This window comes from Martes martes, assembly GCF_963455335.1.
Source record: "Martes martes genome assembly, chromosome: 2".
NCBI classification, from domain to species: domain Eukaryota; kingdom Metazoa; phylum Chordata; class Mammalia; order Carnivora; family Mustelidae; genus Martes; species Martes martes.
This window is the reverse complement of record NC_137889.1, coordinates 85,807,666-85,832,079: the sequence shown is the minus strand read 5'-3', so window position 1 is coordinate 85,832,079 and position 24,414 is coordinate 85,807,666.

The window sequence follows — 24,414 nt, the reverse complement described above, 5'->3', positions numbered from 1 at the left end:
TAGTCTCAGCACCTGTAAAATGTAAGATACTTTGCTTCTAATAATAGGAATTGACTTAATTTATTTAAACAATGTTAGAGTCATCATTTTCTAAAAGCAAAATAATTAAAGATATATTCCTACAGTATGTGTGTATTTTATGAAAACTGGAGGTTAAATAGCACATCTGGGGCATCTGGCTTTTCCTGGTAACCCTCCAGGTGACCTCCCTTATAAAAAGTGGCCTTTTGAGCTTTATTATCTTAACAAGAACCCCCATTTATATAGCTGCTTTCTTTATGGAGCCTGAAGCACTTTGTTGACCTTGGAATGCCCTTCATGCATAGGAGGATGCTCTCCCTAGCCTACAGAGATGGTGAGACATACACAGACTGAAAACCAAAAGGCTTGGCTGCCTGCAGTTGGTGCTGAGTGAGCATCCAGAACTATTCTTTCAGCTGGAATGACCCAGGAATATTTCAGTCTACAGAACCCAGCAGTGTGCTGCTGCTACATACTTGAAGAAGTTATAAGCAATCCAGCATTCTGAGTCATTTGTGCTCTCTACTTACTGGTTGGAAATCTTAAGCATATAGTTTAAATTCCTATGGCCTCCATTTCCATATCTGTAAAATGGAATTAATACCTACTTCATACATCTGTTGTATAGTGCTATTGCCCTTGTATGTTTGCATATCTGTCTCCTCCTATTCATTTATATATAGCTGAATTAGAGTTCTTGATTGAATAAATATTGAATGATCAGGCACTGTGCTCATAGCTTTACTTAGATTATTTTATTTAATTCTCACAAAAACACACGAGCTAGGTTTAATTATTAGCAGACACAAAAAATTGATACTTGGAACAGTTAAGTTAACTTGTCTGAGTTCATAAACTAGTTGGAATCAGGGTTCAAGGCAAAGTACTCTCTATCTATAGCTTGTGATCTTAACCAGAATATCATTTCTTATTCTTGGCTATCTCAAATCCTAACATAAGAAACAGGCATGTAAGTAAAGGATTGTAATGGAATGTACTAAGGAGACTTGGTAAAATGCATTTTCTGGTGATTTTATGTTTTGTTCCAGTCATTTTAATAAACTTGGCTCATCTTGGGATGCTCATACTAACCCACATAATAAGTCTACAACATTGTCACAGTGAAATTTCTTCAAGTCTCTCTCCTTGGCTGGTGTATCACCTCCTCTTCACACTCATCTTGCCTGATTTTCTAACAGCCTTCATTTGAGGCTGTTCCTTGACTCTTGCCTTTCACATTCCTGGTGACCTAGCATTGAACTTCTTCTGCAGAAAGTCAGATATATCAGAAGGTCTTTAAACTGGACTATGTGTACCTCCAGAAATATACAAGAATTTACCAAGGTTTGTGTGTGGTCAGGGAGGTTTTAAAGGAATTAGGTTCCAGATCTTCAACTTTTATATATATCCTCTTTCCTAAAACTAATTTTGCCTGAGGGAAAGCTTATTTAAAAAAAAAAAGGGCACATGCACCCCAATGTTCATAGCAGGAGTGGTCACAATCGCCAAACTGTGGAAAGAGCCAAGATGCCCTTCAGCAGATGAATGGATAAAGAAGATGTAGTCCATATATACAATGGAATATTATTCAGCCATCAGAAATGATGAATACCCACTATTTGGATCGACACTGATGGAGCTGGAGAGGATTATGTTAAGTGAACTAAGTCAAACAGAGAAAGACGATTATCATATGATTTCACTCATATATGGAACATAAGCAATAGCTCAGAGGACCATAGGGGAAGGGAGGGAAAACCAAAGGGGAAGAAATCAGAGAGGGAGATGAACCATGAGAAACTACGGACCCAGAGAAACAATCTGGGGGTTTCAGAGGGGAGGAGGGTGAGGGGAGGGCGTAGCAGGGTGATGGGTGTTGGGGAGGGCATGTGCTTTGGGGAGCACTGGGTGTTATATTTAACTAATGAATCATTGAACACTGCATCAAGGACTAATTATGTACTATACAGTGGCAACCTGAACATAATAAAAAGGAAGAGAAAAAAAAAAAAAGAACAAGCTCATATTTCTGACTTCCTCTTTTATTTCTCCTGTTTTACCCAAACAGGAGAAATAAATAATCTCCTGTTTTACTCCTGTTTTTCTCTTTCTTCCATTCTTACCAAAGGTGCAATGACCCCAGGGCATAAAGATCTTGAGGTTGCCAAACAAAGAGACACTTGGAAAATAGTTGAGTTTGTCATTATTTCCTATTCTTTTCTTTCAGCCACACTTCACAAGGACCTAATTGTCACCCAATGGATCATTGAAGATCATTGAAGATAGTGTTTGATTCTTTATTTGCGTGGTATACCAAAATTTCAGACAATTAAAGAAAGTTACTGTAACAAAACTTTTTCCCTTCCTATTTTCTTATTTACTGAACAAGTATTTCAGTATTTTCATTTATAAGAATTGATTTTTTTAATATATAAAAATGAAAACTAAGATAAAAAAATATGCTGAAGCCTGTCAGCTTCTAGCAATGCTGAGACATCCATGATTCTATCACACTAAAATTTAATTGAATTAATTTAGAAAGTATAGGCTTAGCCATCTTATAAGAAATGCATTTTCTATTAAAATTTTGTTTTAAAATTATTTATCCAAAATGCGTAATGTGTGTTTTTTAGCCAATTGTGTACTATCAATAATCATAATTCAGTCAATATTTCAACATTTACAAACTTGATGGTTGGAGAAAAAATTTAACAAAAATATTAATGTATATGGGCACCTGGGTGTCTCAGTCAGTTAAGCATATGCCTTCAGCTCAGTTCATGATCTCAGGATCCTGGGATTGAGCCCTGCTTTGGGCTCAGCACTCCTCAGGACAGAGCCAGCTTCTCCCTCTCCTTGTTCATTTTCTCTTTTACTATCTCTGTCAATATCTCTGTCTGTCCGTCTCTCTCTCTCAAACAAATAAAATAAAATATTTTAAAAAATAAATAAAATAAAATATCAATGTATATACATATTTTGTAGCAGAGAATTATGATAAAAGGGTTTTTGAGACTTCCAAACATAAAGTATATTACATAAAGATAAAATTATCTGGGAAAAGTGGAATGGGAATATAGGTTTAAAAGAAAAATAAATGATGCAAACGTTCAGCCCTGTTAAAGGAGAGTTGGTTCATATATTTTTAAATAGGTGATGGTGGATTTCAAATCAATACTCAGATCCCATTGCATGTATTTTAAAGAGTGATAGAACAATTTTATAAAAGCCCAATATTTAGAATATTATATTTAAAAGGCCAATAATTACAATCAAAATACAACCTTTCAACTATTCTGTTTATAGTTAAAATGTATAATTTTTCAAAATTCTTTTAATCGGTACATGTGAGCAAATTTTGAAGGTCCTTTTATATGTAAAAGAGAGAAAGAATCAATACCCAAATCCCTCATCTGGCAATAGATGCTTACTAAATATATGTTAAATAGATAAAGCTAAAGAATTTTGTAAGTTAAAAATTACTCTACAAATATTACAGTGATGCAGCATTGTCACACCCTGTGCCCACATCACTCATATGAAATTTCATAGATTTGGTTCAGGATGAAGTATATGAAGTATTAGTACCTGCTCTAGCCTTGTGCATGGTGTTTATTTTCACAATATCCTGCAAACTTTAGAAATCACCTGCCTTCAACTTCAAAGTTGAAGTTGAAGTTGAAGTTGAAATACTAAAAAGAAGAAGAAGAAGAAGAAAGTTTTCACCAACCACATCCTACACACTTCAAAGTGTGTTGTTAGCTAATAAACTTAACATTAAATTATTTTCTTTAACAATTCATTTCACACTAGTGGGAACTTGGGGAAGTACAAATCTTTTTGGGATGGAATCTGGCAATAGCTGCCCAAAATGCAAATGTTTTTATCCTTTAACTCAGCAATCATACATCTGACCCTTTCCCTACAGATACCCTAGAGTCATACAAAGTAGCCTATTTTATGAAATATTGGGGAAAAAACTGGCAACTACCCAAGAAAAATTGGTTCAATTACAACATATCTTTTCCATGGCATATTACACAGCTGTTAAAAAAAATTAATGCCTATAAACTTGTAGGGAGATATCTTTGGATATATTGTTAAATGGGAAACAAAATCAAGGTGCTTAATGGTGTTTATGGTGTGCAGTCTTCCTTGCCAGAAAGGCAAGAAATAAAAACGTACATATTTGTATCTGCTAAGACTGATATAAGGAAACACTGAGGGAATAAAAACATGATCAAAAAGTACAGGGTAGACAGGGTTAAGGTGGGATTGAGACTTTTCAGTGTATGCCTTTTATATCATATTGATTTTTGAACCATGTGTTATAACTGATTAAAAGGAATACTAAAAAGAAAAAAGAAGAAGAAGAAGAAAGTTTTCACCAACCACAGCCCAGTGTTGAGCCTGATAACATTCTTATTAGTTGACCTTATCTATGAATATTTCTGAATTAAGACCCAATCTTGAGGTCCTTTGGACATGTTTCTTTTTTCTGTATGACTGTGGATGCGTATTTTATTGATTTTGTTGCAGAACAGTAATTGCTAAATTGGAACTCCATGAAATGCATGCCTCTACCCCACCGCAGCTTAATTTATTTAATGGTCTTAAGTAATTTACAAAAAGTGACCAGGGTTTTTTTGGCTGGCTCCCGGTATTTCTCCTTTCTTTCTCATTCCAATAGTCAATTGAGTCTGGTACGTTTTGTTGAGCATACTCGAATGTAGAACAGAACTATTTTAATGGCACATTTAGTACTCATTTGTAATAATGTTTTCAGTCATTAAAATGTACACGAGGGACAGCCATGACAGCAGTACTAACTAATTACGATCATGCAGAAACTGGGATGAAGAGAAAGAGGCCAGTTCTCTTACACCCTATTCCAATTTTTTAACCTGCATTTTGACCTTAATGAGACCTCTGTTCCCTTGATCCCCCATTTTCTGCTAGTCTATCATCCCCCTCTGGCTTTGTTTCCTTCCCTACTGAGCCAGGACCCCATGGTGCATCATTTCAACCTCTCTCTTGTCAGCACCTTCAATTTCCTCAACCCTTTGCCTTCTGCCTTATACCCCCTACAAACCTCCAACTCCCGATTCCTCCAGTAATCCATCTTCTCTTTGCCTACATGGAGACTGCCAAGCACAGCTAGAGAGAAGTACACAACCCCACAGATTGGTGCCACTACAGATTTATGTTTTCTGATCTCAGCTGAATTCTCAACACCATTTCTCAAACTGTCCTGAGTCAGCTCCTGCTCACATTCCCTTCTAGAGCTATTCTGAACCTTTGCCCCATTCCCCTCCTTCCTTCATTCTGATGACCTTGCTCCACATTCTGAGAGAAATAAGATTGTCAGTATGTGATCATCCTCCTGTCAGACTAGAAATGGTGATAGGGTCTCTGTTAACAAGACCACAAGACTGAGGTGGAGTACAGGGTGGAAGGTACCACTTTCTGCAAGGCCTGTGCCTATCCTGGGGACCATAATCATGCCCAATTAAGAGCTGCTCCCTAAAACTCTAGTCTCCTTCCATGCTACCTTCTCTCATATCCTATTCATTCCCTACTTCATAACAAACCTGCTTCTACTTCCCCTTTTTCAAGGAAATTATAGTTCCTTGATTTCTTGTGATATCTGAGGTCTTAATCATATCTAAAGTCTCTACTTAGTCCTTGTCTTTATTCATTTCATATAATTTGGCCATAGGGACCACACTCTATTCTTAGGCATCACTCTCTCCTTAATTCTCTTCTAGGATAATTTTTGCTCCATTCCATTTCCCGACCTCTCTTTCTCTACAACAGCTTAAATAGCTGTGTTCCTTGGGGCACACGACCACATTCTACACACGGGCAATCTCATCACCTCCCATAGCTTTATCCTCTCTATATTCAGACTTTTTCAAGGATAAATTCAGTTTCTTCCCTCAAGAGACCGGCTCCTACTCCAGATATTTCCAGATATCCTGATATATATTTCCTCTACCCAAAAGCTCAAGAAATAAACAGAGATCAGTCTAAACATCTTCTTCTGTACATGCAATCAGGCATCAATTTTCAACACCTTCTTCTAAATGTCCTCCAATCCCACTGTTCCCTTCTATCCCTCATATCTCTTTGCGTTCTTCAGGACCCTATCATCTCTCATCCAAATAACCATGCAGCCCCAGTGCCTAATGCAGAGTTGACACTCAGTCAGCTCATTATTGGATGGATAAGCGAGTGAATAAACAAACCGGACTAAACCACAGTCTCATTACCTCTAGTCCATGATATGAATAGCAGCTAGAGTTCTTCCTAAACAACAAATCTGACCATATCTTTTCCTTGCTTAAATCCCTTCAAAAGTTCACCATTACCTGTGGAATAAAATCTAAGCTCCCCATGTCTGTAGCCCCTGATGACCTTTCTAGCTTCATTTCCCATCATTCCTTCACAATAATAATCTCTGACACTTTGATCACTTACTACATGTAAGGGACTGTTCTAAGCTCTTTAAATTGACAATCTCATGTAAACCTCACTCTGCACCTATAAAGTACACACAATTAATTTTCTCACTTTTCAGATGACAAAATTAAAGCACAGAATTACTGAGTAACTTTCCAGGATCATGCTTGTAGAAAGCGGCAGAGGCTGAAGTCAACCCAGCCGCTGACCCTTGAATCCATGCTCTCTGTGCTGTGAGCACTGCCTCACTTGCATCCTGTTACAGCCAGAAAAAAATCACTAGCTCCACCTTGTACCTGCTAAGTTCCTTAACTACTCCATGGTTTTGGTTATGCTCCTCTAAAGGGACATTCAAGGTTCTAATGAAATTGTCCTTCCCCTACCAAACTGGCTACACTCCAATTTGATTCTTGGTACACAAATAGACTTTACCTCTACTTGGAAGCCTTCCCTGACCTTCCCAGACCATTATTGTTCCTCAAAAAGATGTCTTCACTATTCTATAATCAACCATATTATAAAACTTACTATACTATATTGTGAATAAATGTGTGTCTTCCCACTAGCCTGTGAGCTTAAGGAATAGGACCTTTTCTAATTATCACTGAATACATGGAACCCAGCACAGGGTCCACACATGACAGGCACTCAATTAACAGTACATTAATGAACAGATAAATGACGCTTAGTAACCAATGATGACGACCAAGCTAGACACAGATATGAAAACTCTGACACCAATCGATCTCAATGCGGGACTACCCTAAGTTGCAATGAGTGAAACAAATTTAAACCAGTTCAATGTATAGATATTTGTTGAATGTCTGCTATAATTCTCTTTTATTCCGGTAAAAGATAGAAACCATGAAGGGAAGCTGAGAGAAGATTCATGGCAGTATCAGGTATGGAACCAAAAGGGAATGATATGAAATGATTAATAAGTGAATAAAAACTTTCCCCAAGTATCATCAGGGCTTTTCTCAGTGTATCTGGTACTTTGAACAATCTGTTTACTTGGTATTTACTTGGTTTGTGCTATGTGCTATAGTAGTATAAATTATATCACAAAAGGCAAAGGCAATTAACCAGGCCCTAAGGACCTTAATGTTTACTATATTCTTTTTGTGCGGCATTTTTCGGTTTTGCAATCACTTTAATATATAACATCTTCTCACAGGTAATGTTATTTCTAGAATTTGAGTTAAAATGAAACTTTGAAAGACTAATCCAAGATTCGTCACACTGCAAACAAAGTAAAGTGAGGTCCAAAGATTCAGATGATTTGCTTAAGCTCCACTGCGCTTGAGATTATCAAGAGTGACCCCTATTTACAGATAGAAAATGGAGGCTCTAATAATTTAAGTGATTCATCCCATTATCACATAGTCAGTTAGTAATAAAGTACAGATTTAAATCTTAGTTTTCTGATTCTAATATATCAGCTCACTCAAGACCTGAAGAAAATAAATGTTCCAGATCCATCAGAAAGTGGTATAACCTGAGAGGTCAGCTCCTGGAGCAAGGTCCTGACTAATTAAAAACCACTCTTATCCACCCACTCAACATAAAGTAGAAAACAGTGTCCATGTAGCCACATGCAACATATTTTTAATGTATGGATTTCATATAATGTACTTTTCCTAAAAATAAAAAATGACAGTGTTTTTTGTAATGGGATAGTAGCATTCATATACTATTCTATCTCCTAAATAAAACAGGGATTTAGAAAGCTTTTTAAGTATTAGCATTATATGCTACTATTTTAATTTCAACAGAATGGCTAATCATATTAAAGTAATGAAGGATCTTGAACTTTTCTTGGAAAAACACAAGCCAACAAGCACTCCTTACAAAAGCATCAGATTTTCTCCTGATATGGAAATAATCCTTCCTGAAGATAAATGTGTATGTATATGAGTACAAAATACTTATGCTGAAATAACAGCAGTTAGCATGTTTCATGCTACAGGTTCATAGCACAAAAGTATAACTTAGAGATATAGTTAAGCTCCTCAACTTACAGATAATTTTAAATTAGTAATAACAGCCACAATTTAACAAGTGTCTGCTCTGTTCTCATGATGCACATAGTCTCCTTAAGTTTGTGCAATAGCTGTTCTAAATGATTTGTGCCATCTTGAATGTAGTATATTCCAGGTCCAAACAAAGACAAATACAAACACACTTGGATTGTTGTTTGCTACAGCAAAGAGTTAAAGGCAATCTAAGCATCCATAATAGGAGAATGTGTAAGTAAAATGAAGTAATTGCGCACAATGGATACTGGCAGCAGGCAGAAAAGTTAGATAACATGAATAGAGCAACATGAACACACCTGAAAAATAAATTTTGGTAAAAACATAAGAAATAAAATGAAATTTATAGCTCATTAGCATTAATAAGCTAATGAATAACCACAAAAGAACACTATATGTTTTTAAAATATATACAGGTAACTAAAACTGTGTATGGGTAATTGATACAGAGTGAGTACTGATAGAGCCAGGAAAAGGAATTGGAGAGAGGATAATAGATCAGAAAGAAAATTATGAGGGGTGCCTGGGTGGTGCAGTCAGCTGAACACCCAACTCTTGGTGTCGGTTCAGGATGTGATCTCGGGGTTGTGAGAACCAATACCTGCATTGGGCTCCATGCTCCACATGGAGACCACTTAAGACTCTCTTTCCCTCTCCCCTGCTTCCCCCCCACTAAAATAAACAAATAAATATTTTTTGTTTGTTTGTTTAAAAGAAAATTATGAAATAAAACAGAAAAGGAATTTGGTTAGACAGATGGTCACAGTTTGCAACAAAATGAGGAGTGTGATCAACTCAATTCTGGGCACTTAGAGATCTAAAGAAAAGAGAAGAAAAAAAAGAGAATACCAAAGTGTCCCACCATTCAGCAAATTCTGTTATATAATAGGACAAATAATTTGTTTACACAAAATAAGAGATTTTAATACCTGTGTTTTGAAGCTAGTTTTATTCCCAGTCCTTCTGATCATACCTTACATAATATATCATTCTTAACATAATACAGAGAGTACTATAGATTTTAAATCTGATCAGGAATTTCCAAAAACCACTGCAAAAGTAGAACAAAAACCAGAAATGTAAACAATCACTGTCTATACAACCAGAAGAAATCTGTGACCACAACATGTAAGGATGGCTGATAAAAGCAAGAAAGCACACTTTGGGGTGTTGAGTAAATATGATAAAAAATGCCTGTGGCTATAAAACTGACAGCTGTCAATCTGTATTAGCTGAGAAGCAGTAAAGTTAGAAGGAAATCATATACACAATGCTACTTGGTGAATCAGTAATACTGTCCTGACCTATTTTCCACTCAAAACTCCTGCAAATGGCATTTCCAAGAATTCAACACTTTTAAGAATAGAGAATAATAGGAAAGTAATCAGCACAGGATCTATGCAAAAACTGTACAAGAAAAAGAAAAAAAATGTAAAAAATAATGACAAAAACACTAGAAAAATGTTACCTTAGCTCCCATGAAAACTATAATCAAATATATTACCCTAAGTTTCAAAAGTTTAATTACACACTTACTTGTATAAAAACAAGAACACAAATATAGTAGTTCGAGGAAGATATGGTAAGGACAAAGAAGGACATAAACATGAGTTGGCAAACTTCAAATAAAAGTAAAAAAAAAAATCACAAAAGGCAGACCACATTAGAAGTAGCACAAAGAATAATAAAAACAGCTAAAAAGACAAATGGACATGGAAGACAGGACTGGTAAAATAAGCAAAATGAAATTAAGAGCAAAAATCATTAAAACAGATCAGAAAGAAAAAGCTAACACTTAATGAAGACAAAAAATGGTTCAATATTTTGATAATGCCTGAGGAACTGAATCTTCCAAAAAAAGAAAAAAGTACAGAATTAGTATATATCTAATTAACTAAAAAAACTTCCCAGAGGGACGCCTGGGTGGCTCATTTGGTTAGGTGGCTGCCTTCGGCTCGGGTCATGATCCCGGGGTCCTGGGATCGAGTCCCACATCGGGCTCCTTGCTCAGCAGGGAACCTGCTTCTCCCTCTGCCTCTGCCTGCCTCTCTGTCTGCCTGTGCTCACTCTCTCTGACAAATAAATAAGTAAAATCTAAAAAAAAAAACAAAACAAAACAAAAAAAACTTCCCAGAAATAAGACTTGAACCAACACACAGAATGAGTACCTCAAGTCCCCAAAAAATACGACACAGAGTTATATCAGAATATGACACAGAATTATATCAAACAGATTTAATTACAGAGACCTTTGAAAACTCTAGCTCTTTTAAGAAGAATTTAATACACAAGGATCACATGCTTACACAAAAGTACAAAGGGCTATAAAGGAGTAAGCTCTAGACTGACCTTTCAGAGATAACTCTTGTAATACCATTATAAAGGTAGTATGGCACCCATCAAGGAGGCTGCAACTCCTACCATGGTCAAAAAATTGAGAAATCATGGAACTGCCTGGTGTGCAAATACTAGTTTGCATACCACCTGTGTCCTGATCCAGAGATCAGGAAGTGTCTTAGTCTATTTGGGTTCCCATAACAAAAACATCATAAAGCGGGTGATTTAAATTTTCACAGTTCCAGAGGCTGGGAAGTACAAGATCAAGACATCAGCAGGTTCTGGGTCTGATGGGATCTTGCTTGCTGGTTCATAGACTGCAGTCTTCAACTGTTTCCTCACAAGCTCCAAGATTAGTGGAGCTCTCCAGGGTCTCTTTTATAAGGGCACTAATCCCATTCATAAAAGCTCCAGCCTCATGACCTAATCACCTTCTCAAAGCCCCACCTTCTAATACCACCACATCTGGGGCTACGATTTCAATATAGACTTTTGAGTGGACAAAAGCATTCCACCCATAACAGGAAAACACTGCCACAACTGTTGGCTCTGTTGTCACAGAATCATCCCTGATCCATTCCAGCCAGGTGGTTATTCCATTCATAGTTTCTTAATACCTATCAGTATATGGACCAAATACTGATGTTTCTGACACTGCTGCCACAGAATAAAGCAAATGCTTGCACTACTGGATTTTCCAGCAAAAAATAGCAGCAGGGGAAAAAAGGCTTTGCGTTTATCTTTCTTTTACCTTCCAAATCTCAAATAGGTGGTTAGTGGTAGCTAAATTACACGTTAAGCCTGAGCTTCAGGGATTTCTAAGATATGCATTCTTGAGTAGATGGAATGCTTAAAGGGAGTTGGAATTGAATTGAATGAAGCAATCTACCCTATGTGCTGCAATGATCAACATGATAAATGTTCAGGTAACATTATGGCAAGTCAAAGTTCGATAAAATTAAAAAGGCTCTCTTAAGCATCTAGGAAACAGATCAAGTCTCCTAAAAGGAGAAAAATATCAGACTGTCCAAAAACAACATTAACAATAGCCACATTAAATGCTAAAATGTGAAGGAGCAATGACTTTAAATTTCTTGAGTAAAGATTACACAACCTAAGTATTTTACTCCCAGCCTAACTTTGGATGAAGTAAGAAATAATAGGTAAACAGTTTTAACATGCAAGAACTTAAGGGATATAGTTCCCATGAATCCTTCTTGAAGAAACTACTAGACAAGGAACTTCAGGTAATCAAAAGATTAATGGAGAAACAATAGCAAAAATACTGCCAGTAAAAACTGAATCCATCTAACTGTAAGATAAAGAATAAAACAAACATGAGAATTATGGTTTGAGAACAGAATGTAAATATTTAAACCTTGACAACATAGAAAAGATATAATTAGTATAAATTGGAAAGTGAAGGAGAAGTAAAGATGGGAAGTAGTGCAGGCATACTATTTTCCTCATCTTTTAATAGCCAGGGAACAAAAGATAAAATTTAAAGCTGATAAATAAACTAATCACAGTAAAAACATATTTAAAAGTATAAAAGGAAAGCTATTGAAATTGTATAATTGACCAAAACCAGGTATAATAAGAGAGAGAAGAGGATGTAGTAAGTGAAAATGCACTAACTTTGTAATTGACCTTTGTAAGGAGTTAGAAGATACTATCCAAAAAAAAAAAAAAAAGAGAGAGAGAGAGAGAGAGAAAGAGAAAGAGAACTAAATATAAACTATTTATAAAAGTAACCATTAGGGTGCCTGGGTGGCTCAGCTAGCTAAGCATCTGCCTTCAGCTCGGGTCATGATCCCAGGGTTCTGGGATCAAGTCCCACACTGGGCTCCTTGCTCAGCAGATAGTCTGCTTCTCCCTCTCCCTCTGCCTGCAGCTCCCCCTGCTTGTGTGCTCTCTGTCTCTCTGTGTGTGTCATATAAATAAATAAAATCTTTAAAAAAACAACCATTTTAATAACAACCACCAAAAAAAACAACAAAATTTCCAAAGAATATTTAATATTATTGGTTAATGGTATAAGAAGTGGAAAAAAAAAACCCACAACAAATACAATAACTGTTTGCAAAACACCTATACAAAACATACAGGAAAGTAAAAGTTGAAAGATGGGAAAGGGATATAGCAGACAAATACTATCGAACAGAATGCTGATATAAAAATGCAAGGAAAACTAAAACCTGGAAAATAGTTTACCCATAAAAAGAGAAAGTTATCAACTTAATGTATTTTAAAGTACCTGTACTGTATGTGAGGATGGTAAAAGTATTGATGAGCTGTGTATAGACAACTTATTTACACTGCCTATGCTCTGATAACCTTCTATGGGCCCTTGCAACTCTCTCTAGATAGGCTTGATGACACTTTTGCCCTTCCACAACTAATAGCTTTAGGACAAAAGTGTATGGAAAGCAGATCTATTCTAGTATTAATTACAAAAGGAAAAGAATAATTAAAGTTAAAAAAGCTTGGCAGGTACTACATTAGTCAAGTGAACATCTTCATCAGTAATGGGACAAATTAAAATAATCATGCCACCTAATAGGATGCAATGCAAAGAACAAAGCATCACTTCTTGGTATTCCTGCAAAAGACATATAACCAGAATCTAATCATGAGGAAGCATCAGTCAAATCAAAATTGAGGGACATCCTGTAATCTTCAAGTGTCCAAGTCATGTAATTTCTTCATCTATTCTTTAAATGTATTAATCATAATTACTTAAAAGTCTCTATCTAATAATTTTTATTTATGGGTCATCTGTGGGTCTGCTTTTATTGTTTCTTTCTTCTCTCTGTTTTCAATTACTTGACCTTGTTTCTTGACATTCTTAGAACTGTATTGCATGCCCAACATTATATATGAAAACTTACAGGCTTCAGATGATCTTATCCACCAACAGAAAGGATTTAGATTCTTCTGATACACAAAGTAAAATCAGATCACTGTGTTCCAGTCAATGCTAGGTGTCTATCATTGTCTATTTTCAGTTTGACCTTACTTCCAAGACACAGTTTTCACTCTTAAGATATATCTATTGAGATTTTAAATGAAAGCCCCAGGTTTTTACCAGAGCAACTCTATCCTTTAGGCTCCAACTTCTATATGTGTAGCACCACAACACTGCCAAGGACAGTCACATATATACATAATTTTACCTAACTGCCCCAATGCCTATCTCCGATGTAAAATGTTTACAGCTGTATTGTTTTATTTAATCATCACAACACACCTATAGTGTATATAAGTCTTTTTCAGGGACCTTGTTAAGCCGACTTTAACACTTAGTTGTGATAGTACATACTGATCTAACCCTTTTAGAAATCACTAGTTCATTCACACACTTGTTGAACATTTGTCAAGCATCCAGTGATGTACCATCTATGTTTGGCACTGGGACATCAATGTTGCCTGACTTCCTGTATCTCTTTGCAAACATATACTAATAGCTTTCAAATATTTATTACCATATGCTCAATAATTTCTTTCTGACCAAGTATTTAATAATCCCATTCTATAACTAAACCCTAAGAAATTAATGAGATTTTTTTTTTCATGGAGTGCTTATTATAGTAAATAATAGCAACTAATGCTTATCAAATGCTTTGGGCAGCATAAGATTCAGCTGTGAATCTGAGCCAGATTACTTAGTTTGAAATCATGGCTCAGCCACTCACTGACTGTAACTTTGGGCAAGTGACTTAGCCTCTCCATGCCTCAGTTTCCTCATCTGAAAATGAGAACAATGATAATAGCTTGTTCATAACCTGGTTGTAAGAATTAAATAAGTTAATATTTATAAAATGTTTAGAATAGCACCTGGCATGTAAGTACTACATATGTTTTTGTTTTTATCATATACTAGCTTCTGTTCTAAATGCTTCACTTATACTAATTCCTTTCATTTTCACAGCTATTATATGAGGTAGGTACTACTATTACCTTTATGTTAGATGCACTAAAATGAAGACTATGGGAGAAAAGTAACATATTGAAGTAAATTGTTGAGTTGGGATTTGAACCCAGGTAGACTGGCTTCAGAGCCTGTGCAGAGAATCACTGACCAAATAACACTGTTCTAGGCATAGTTCTAGGTATAAGAAGCACTGTAGAGATTGAGTTCTTATTTCCATGAAGACAAGGAAAACAAATAATAAAAGGTAAGTAAAAAATAACAAATTAGACAATTTCAAGTCGTAAGGAATGTTACAAAGAAAATTTGAAAGGGTGGTGTCCTAGAATAGAGCTAGCAGAAATTCCCCATAGCATTTGATGGAAAGAGAAGACCCTTTTGAGAAGGTAGCACTTAAACTCGAAAACTAAAAAATAAGGAACTATGCAGATAACTGATTTCTGTAAATGGAATTTTTCCACTGCATCACTGTGAAAATAGTGAGAATAAACTAAAAGTCTAACAATATAAATAAATAAGTTATTGTCATAGCATATTCCAAAGATCCTATACTAACCACTAGGAAATAATGCTTTTTAAGAACACTTAATAATACGATAATATAATACATAATAAAGTTAAAAGAGAGAAGAGGAATTTATATCTATATAGTTTAATTTCTATTACTGTTCACTGTATATTTACATAGAAAAACATTGACATATATATTAAACATACATACAAATACATAAAAAAGGAATCAGGAAGAAATGCAAAAAAAAAAAATGTTTACCCTGATTAACTGTAAATGGTAATATTATAGGAGATGTTAATTTTCTTTGTCATATTTTCTAAATTTCCTAGATCCAGAAAAAATATTAATTTTGATACTTAAATACAATCAACAAAAATGTCTATAATAGATCATTAATAATCTATTGATTCTTACAAGGTTCTATGGATGTCGTATATTATTTTAATTGTTACCTCATAGACCAAAATGTTGACACTTATGGGGGCCTGGCTGCTTCACTCAGATGAGCATGCAACTTTTGATCTCAGGGATGTGAGTTCAAGCCTCATGCTGGACATAGAGATATACTAAAATAACAAACAAACAAACAAACAAAAACAACTTAAAAAATATACTGAGGCCTAAAAAGATTAAATAACCCATCCAAGATCATATATCTGGTTGAGTTACCAGAGTCAGATTCAAACCGCCTTTGTCTTATATCAAAATCTGTGAGATTATTATGGAAGTTTTTCTATTTATAATATATATATTTCTACTCATAATCGTATTCGTGAAACAAATACCTGATTGTTAGGGTAAGTGAACTAATACTAATATATGTAAAAAAAGAAAAGTTAAGCAGATTGATTTTAGAATAAAAAATTAGAAACAGGAGTGGCTGAGTGGCTCAGTCAGCATCCAACTCTTGGTTTCAGCTCAGGTGATGATCTCAGGGTTGTGAGGTTGAGTCCCATGTTAGGCTCTGCACTGGGCATGGAGCCTGCTTAAGATTCTCTTGCTCCCTCTCCTCCCCCCCTTCCCATCTCTCTCCCTCTAAAAAAATTTTTTTAAAAAAGAGAGAAACAATCTAAAATCCAATCAAAATAATGTATGAATTCCTCATACCTAAATGCTAAAGTATTAAACAAGCATTAAAAACACTACTTAAAATAATTATATGATAATAAGGGGAAATATTTATATACTATAAAGTAAATTAAAGGCAATGTGAAAGTATTCAGCATCACACAATTCAATTGCAAAGATAAAAAAATAGAAGCTAGGAGTTAAAAGAAAAAAGAGAAGAAAAAAATATACTAAATTATCAGTAGCTGGATTTAAAGGAGCTCTTTTTGTTGTTGTATATTGTTCACATTATCTGAAATGAGCACATGTAATACATTGATGAAGATCATGGTCTCCCAAGCTAGGCTGTTTAGACTTGAATCCCAGCTCATTCACTTACTGGGTACATGACCTTGGGCAATTTCCTAAATCTCTGTGACTCATATGTGTCACTCCGTGAAATGGCAATAATAATAAAACCAATCTCATAGTATTAAATAAATTAATATAAATAAGCCATGTAGAATAATGCCTGGCACATAATACATACTACATAAGTGTCAGATATTATACATTCTATTACAGAAAAATAAAGTTGTTTAAGAGGGAAAATGCATGATTATGCTGAAACATAATTCAATAATTTATTTTTTCTTCTCTGTATTTTATGGGTAGAAAAATAGCTGAGATATGGATGAAATTTTTTGCCTCTTTGGACTCTTCTTACAAAAGACACTTGAAGCTTTTTAAATTGTATTTTTCTTTATTTCAATACAGTTATTTCTCACATTCTATTGATAACTACCATATTTTAAAGACCAGTTTTAGTTAAGGACAGGATTAACACCTAGTTGGGAATATTTAAAGGACTAAAAGATAATAATAGACAATAGATAATAGATAACATTCCCAAAGGCCATAATAAGAATCATATGCTCTCCAAATCTACATGGTAAACCTATGTTTGTCACCTGCTCAACATCAACCACTGTCCCCTCAGTCCTAGTGGTTGCTCCCACCTCCCTTCTCAATTTCTGATCAAGAAGGACAAGTCTAGTCAATGAGATTCCTATTCAGGACTTTTGCAGGAACTAGTGGTAGAGCAGTAGTAGCTTCCCACTGTTAGGGTAAACTCTAGAGCCACTACTAGGCATTTGTGCCATTATTCTGGAAAAATCTGCCTAAGAATGACATCTACTATAGAAATCTGAACCAAAAAATGAAAACAGTATCTTGGCAGCATCCCTGAGCACCTGAATGCCCTGTGGCTAAAGCCAAATGTATCTGTTGGTGTCCAAGTCACAAAACCCAATGAATTCTCTTTTATGCTTTAACTAACTGGAGTGGGTTTGTCACTAATGATCAAATATTCCTCAAGAATTCACAAGTGATTTCAGGATGCCTGGATGGCTCAGTCTGATAAAGGCCTGCCTTCAGCTCAGGTCATGATCCCAGATTCCTGGGAACAAGTCCTGCACTGGACTACTTGCTCAGTAGGGAGCCTGCTTATCCCTCTGCCTTCGCCCCTTGTGCTTGTGCTCTCTTTCTTGCCCTCTCTCTCTCGCTCTGGTAAATAAATAAATAAATAAATAAATAAATAAAATCTATTTAAAAAAATAATTCACAGGTGGTTTCCTCACTTAGTATTCAAAATAATACTATACAGCAAATATTATTATCTCACTTATACATCAAGAAATTGAGACTTATGTTATTTCTAACCTATCTAATAACTGCTAACCAGAAATTGGTAGAACCAAGATTTGAAACCATGCGGTCCAGCCTAACTCCACTTTGTGTCTAATTCCTTCTTTGTGCCCTCACTATGTTCTGCACATTTCTATCAATGCACCTTTATCCTTTTATTCACTTTTTAAAATATTTATTTATTTATTTTTTAATTTTTTAATTTTTTATAAACATAAAATGTATTTTTATCCCCAGGGTTACAGGTCTGTGAATCACCAGGTTTACACACTTCACAGCACTCACCATAGCACATACCCTCCCCAATGTCCATAACCCCACCCCCCTCTCCCAACCCCCCACCCCCCAGCAACCCTCAGTTTGTTTTGTGAGATTAAGAGTCACTTAGAGGAGTAGTCAAGATGGCAGAGAAGTAGCAGGCTGAGAGGACATCAGGTAGCAGGAGATCAGCTAGATAGCTTATCTAACCATTGCAAACACCTACAAATCCAACAGGAAATCGAAGAGAAGAAGAGCAACAATTCTAGAAACAGAAAATTGATCACTTTCTGAAAGGTAGGACCTGTGGAGAAGTGAATCCAAAGTGACAGGAAGATAGACCACAGGGTGAGGGGCCAGCTCCCAGCAAGTGGCAGAGCAACGGAGCACAAAATCAGGACTTTTAAAAGTCTGCTCCACAGAGGGACATCACTCCAGAGGCTAAACCGGGGGGAAGCCCACGCGGGGTCAGGATAACCCCAGGTCCCACTGGGTCACAGAAGGACCGGGGGTGTCTGAGTTTTGAAGAGTTCGCAGGTATTAGAGCAAGGAAGCCAGCTACAGAGATAAAGCCGAGGAGTGATCTCTCAGCTTAGGGTTACCTTGAACCGGTCGCAGGCTGGGTGAGCTCGGAGTGCAGCCGGAGGCCACGGAGACGGAAGAGACCAGGCGCTTTTCTCCAAGTGCAAGCGATTGAGCTCTTTCCTCCAAGCGTGACCAGAGGCCAGGGAGACAGGGGTGGTTGGGGGCCTTTCTCTGAGGCGCACTGAGGAGTGGGACCCTGAGCTCTCGGCGCCTCCAGACCAGAGATTGGGAAACCACCATCTTCATTCCCGTACCCCAGAACTCTACGGAAAGCACTCAGGGAAAAAAAAGCTCCCGAAAGTGAACCCAAGCGGAATACTTAGCCCGACCCCTGGTAAGGGAGGTGCAATTCCGCCTGGGGCAAAAGCACTTGAGAGTCACCACAACAGGCCCCTTCCCCAGAAGATCAACAAGAAACCCAGCCAAAACCAATTTCACTCACCAAGAATAGCGGAATTCCAGAGGAGGAAAAAGCAAATCTTATCTAGATAAAATAACAAGGCTGAAAAACTCACCACAAAAAAAAGAACAAGAGGCAGTACCAAAGGCTGGGGACCTAATCAATACAGACATTGGTAATATGACAGATCTAGAGTTCAGAATGACGATTCTCAAGGTTCTAGCCAGGCTCGAAAAAGGCATAGAAGATATTAGAGAAACCCTCTCCAGAGAGATAAAAGCCCTTTCTGGAGAAATAAAAGAACTAAAATCTAACCAAGTTGAAATCAAAAAAGCTATTTATGAGGTGCAATCAAAAATGGAAGCTCTCACTGCTAGGATAAATGAGGCAGAAGAAAGAATTAGTGACATAGAAGACCAAATGACAGAGAATAAAGAGGCTGAGCAAAAGAGAGAAAAACAAATACTGGACCACAAGGAGAGAATTCGAGAGATAAGTGACAACCTAAGATGACACAACATTAGAATAATTGGGATTCCAGAAGAAGAAGAAAGAGAGAGGGGAGCAAAAGGTATATTGGAGACAACTATTGGAGAGAATTTCCCTAATATGGCAAAGGGAACAAACATCAAAATCCAGGAGATGCTAAGAACGCCCCTCAAAATAAAAAAAAATAGGTCCACACCTAGTCACCTGATAGTAAAATTTACAAGTCTTAGCGACAAAGAGAAAATCCTGAAAGCAGCCTGGGAAAAGAAGTCTGTAACATACAATGGTAAAAACATTAGATTGGCAGCGAACCTATCCACAGAGACCTGTCAGGCCAGAAAGAACTGCATGATATATTCAGAGCACTAAACGAGAAAAACATGCAGCCAAGAATACCATATCCAGCTAGGCTATCACTGAAAATAGAAGGAGAGATAAAAAGCTTCCAGGACAAACAAAAGCTGAAAGAATTTGCAAACACCAAACTGGCTCTACAGGAAATATTGAAAGGAGTCCTCTAAGCAAAGAGAGACCCTAAAAGTAGTAGATCAGAAAGAAACAGAGACAATATACAGTAACAATCACCTTACAGGCAATACAATGGCACTAAATTCATATCTCTCAATAGTTACCCTGAATGTTAATGGGCTAAATGCCCCAATCAAAAGACACAGGGTATCAGAATGGATAAAGAAACAAAACCCATCAATATGCTGCCTACCAGAAACTGATTTTAGACCCAAAGACATCTCCAGATTTAACGTGAAGGGGTGGAAAACAATGTACCATACTAATGGACATCAGAAGAAAGCTGGGGTGGCAATCCTTATATCAGATCAATTAGATTTTAAGCCAAAGACTATAATAAGAGATGAGGAAGGACACTATATCATACTCAAAGGGTCTGTCCAACAAGAAGATCTAACAATTTTAAATATCTATGCCCCTAACGTGGGAGCAGCCAACTATATAAACCAATTAATAACAAAATCAAAGAAATACATCGACAGTAATACAATAATAGTAGGGGACTTTAACACTCCCCTCACTGAAATGGACAGATCATCTAAGCAAAAGATCACCAAGGAAATAAAGGCCTTAAATGACACACTGGACCAGATGGACATCACAGATATATTCAGAACATTCCATCCCAAAGCAACAGAATATACATTCTTCTCTAGTGCACATGGAACATTCTCCAGAATAGACCACATCCTGGGTCATAAATCAGGTCTCAACCGGTATCAAAAGATTGGGATCATTCCCTGCATATTTTCAGACCACAATGCTCCGAAGCTAGAACTCAATCACAAGAGGAAATTTGGAAAGAACGCAAATACATGGAGACTAAACAGCATCATTCTAAAGAATGAATAGGTCAACCAGGAAATTAAAGAAGAATTGAAAAAATTCATGGAAACAAATGATAATGAAAACACAACAGTTCAAAATCTGTGGGACACAGCAAAGGCAGTCCTGAGAGGAAAATATATAGTGGTACAAGCCTTTCTCAAGAAACAAGAAAGGTCTCAAATACACAACCTAACCCTACACCTAAAGGAGCTGGAGAAAGAACAACAAAGAAAGCCTAAACCCAGCGGGAGAAGAGAAATCATAAAGATCAGAGCAGAAATCAATGAAATAGAAACCAAAAAAGCAATAGAACAAATCAATGAAACTAGGAGCTGGTTCTTTGAAAGAATTAATAAAATTGACAAACCACTGGCCAGACTTATCAAAAAGAAAAGAGAAAGGACCCAAATAAATAAAATTATGAATGAAAGAGGAGAGATCACAACCAACATCAAAGAAATACAAACAATTATAAGAACATACTATGAGCAACTCTACACCAAAAAATTTGACAATCTGGAAGAAATGGATACATTTCTAGAGACATATAAACAACTGAACAAGGAAGAAATAGAAAACCTGAACAGACCCATAACCAGTAAGGAGATTGAAACAGTCATCAAAAATCTCGAAACAAACAAAACTCCAGGGTCAGACGGCTTTCCAGGGGAATTCTACCAAACATTTAAAGAACTAATTCCTATTCTCCTGAAACTGTTCCAAAAAATAGAAATGGAAGGAAAACTTCCACACTCATTTTATGAGGCCAGCATCACCTTGATCCCAAAACCAGACAAGGATCCCATCAAAAAAGAGAATTACAGACCAATATCCTTGATGAACACAGATGCAAAAATTCTCACCAAAATACTAGCCAATAGGATCCAACAGTACATTAAAAGGATTATTCACCACGACCAAGTGGGATTTATTCCAGGGCTGCAAGGTTGGTTCAACATCAGCAAATCAATCAATGTGATACAACACATTAATAAAAGAAAGAACAAGAACCATATGATACTCTCAATAGATTTTGAAAAAGCATTTGACAAAGTACAGCATCCCTTCCTGATCAAAACTCTTCAAAGTATAGGGATAGAGGGCACATACCTCAATATTATTAAAGCCATCTATGAAAAACCCACTGCAAATATCATTCTCAATGGAGAAAAACTGAGAGCTTTTCTGCTAAGGTCAGGAACAAGGCAGGGATATCCGTTATCACCACTGCTGTTCAACATAGTACTAGAAGTCCTAGCCTTAGCAATCAGACAACAAAAGAAATTAAAGGCATCCAAATCAGCAAAGAAGAAGTCAAACTATCACTCTTCGCAGATGATATGATACTATATGTGGAAAACCCAAAAGACTCCATTCCAAAACTGCTAGAACTTGTACAGGAATTCAGTAAAGTGTCAGGATATAAAATCAATGCACAGAAATCAGTTGCATTTCTTTACAATAACAACAAGACAGAAGAAAGAGAAATTAAGGACTCAGTCCCATTTACAATTGTACCCAAAACCATAAGATACCTAGGAATAAACCTAACCAAAGAGGCTGAGAATCTATACTCAGAATACTATAAAGTACTCATGAAAGAAATTGAGGAAGACACAAAGAAATGGAAAAATGTTCCATGCTCATGGATTGGAAGAACAAATATTGTGAAAATGTCTATGCTACCTAAAGCAATCTACACATTTAATGCAATCCCTATCAAAATACCATCCATTTTTTTCAAAGAAATGGAACAAATAATCCTAAAATTTATATGGAACCAGAAAAGACCTCGAATAGTGAAAGGAATATTGAAAAAGAAAGCCAAAGTTGGTGGCATCACAATTCCAGACTTCAAGCTCTATTACAAAGCTGTCATCATCAAGACAGTATGGTACTGGCACAAAATATAGTTCAATGGAACAGAATAGAGAGCCCAGAAATAGACCCTCAACTCTATGGTCAACTAATCTTCAACAAAACAGGAAAGAATGTCCAATGGAAAAAAGGCAGCCTCTTCAACAAATAGTGCTGGGAAAATTGGACAGCCACATGCAGAAAAATGAAATTGGACTATTTCCTTACACCACACACGAAAATAGACTCAAAATGGATGAAGGACCTCAATGTGAGAAAGGAATCCATCAAAATCCTTGAGGAGAACGCAGGCAGCAACCTCTTTGACCTCAACCACAGCAACTTCTTCCTAGGAACATCGCCAAAGACAACAGAAGCAAGGGTAAAAATGAACTATTGGGATTTCATCAAGATCAAAAGCTTTTGCACAGCAAAGGAAACAGTTAACAAAACCAAAAGACAACTGACAGAATGGGAGAAGATATTTGCAAATGACATATCAGATAAAGGGCTAGTATCCAAAATCTATAAAGAGCTTAGCAAACTCAACAACCAAAGAACAAATAATCCAATCAAGAAATGGGCAGAGGACATGAACAGACATTTCTGCAAAGAAGACATCCAGATGGCCAACAGACACATGAAAAAATGCTCCACATCACTCGGCCTCAGGGAAGTACAAATCAAAACCACAATGAGATACCACCTCACACCAGTCAGAATGGCTAAAATTAACAAGTCAGGAAATGACAGATGCTGGTGAGGATGTGGAGAGAGGGGAACCCTCCTACACTGTTGGTGGGAATGCAAGCTGGCGCAGCCACTCTGGAAAACAGCATGGAGGTTCCTCAAAAAGTTGAAAATAGAACTACCTTATGACCCAGAAATTGCACTACTGGGTATTTCCCCTAAAGATACAAATGTAGTGATCTGAAGGGGCAAGTGCATCTGAATGTTTATAGCAACAATGTCTACAATAGCCAAGCTATGGAAAGAACCTAGACGTCCATCAACAGATGAATGGATAAAGAAGATGTGAGATATATATATATATATATATATGAATGATGCAGCCATCAAAAGAAATGAAATCTTGCCATTTGCAACGATGTGGATGGAACTAGAGGGTATTATGCTGAGTGAAAGAAGTCAATCAGAGAAAGACAATTATCATATGATCTCCCTGATATGAGGAATTTGAGAGGCAAAGTGTGGGGTTTGGGGGACAGGGAAGGAAAGAAATGAAACAAGATGGGATCGGGAGGGAGACAAACTATAAGAGACTCTTAATCTCACAAAACAAACTGAGGGTTGCTGGGGGAAGGGCTTAGGGAGAGAGTGGTTGGGTTATGGACATGGGGAGGGTATGTGCTACAGTGAGTGCTCTGAAGTGTGTAAGCCTGATGATTCAGAC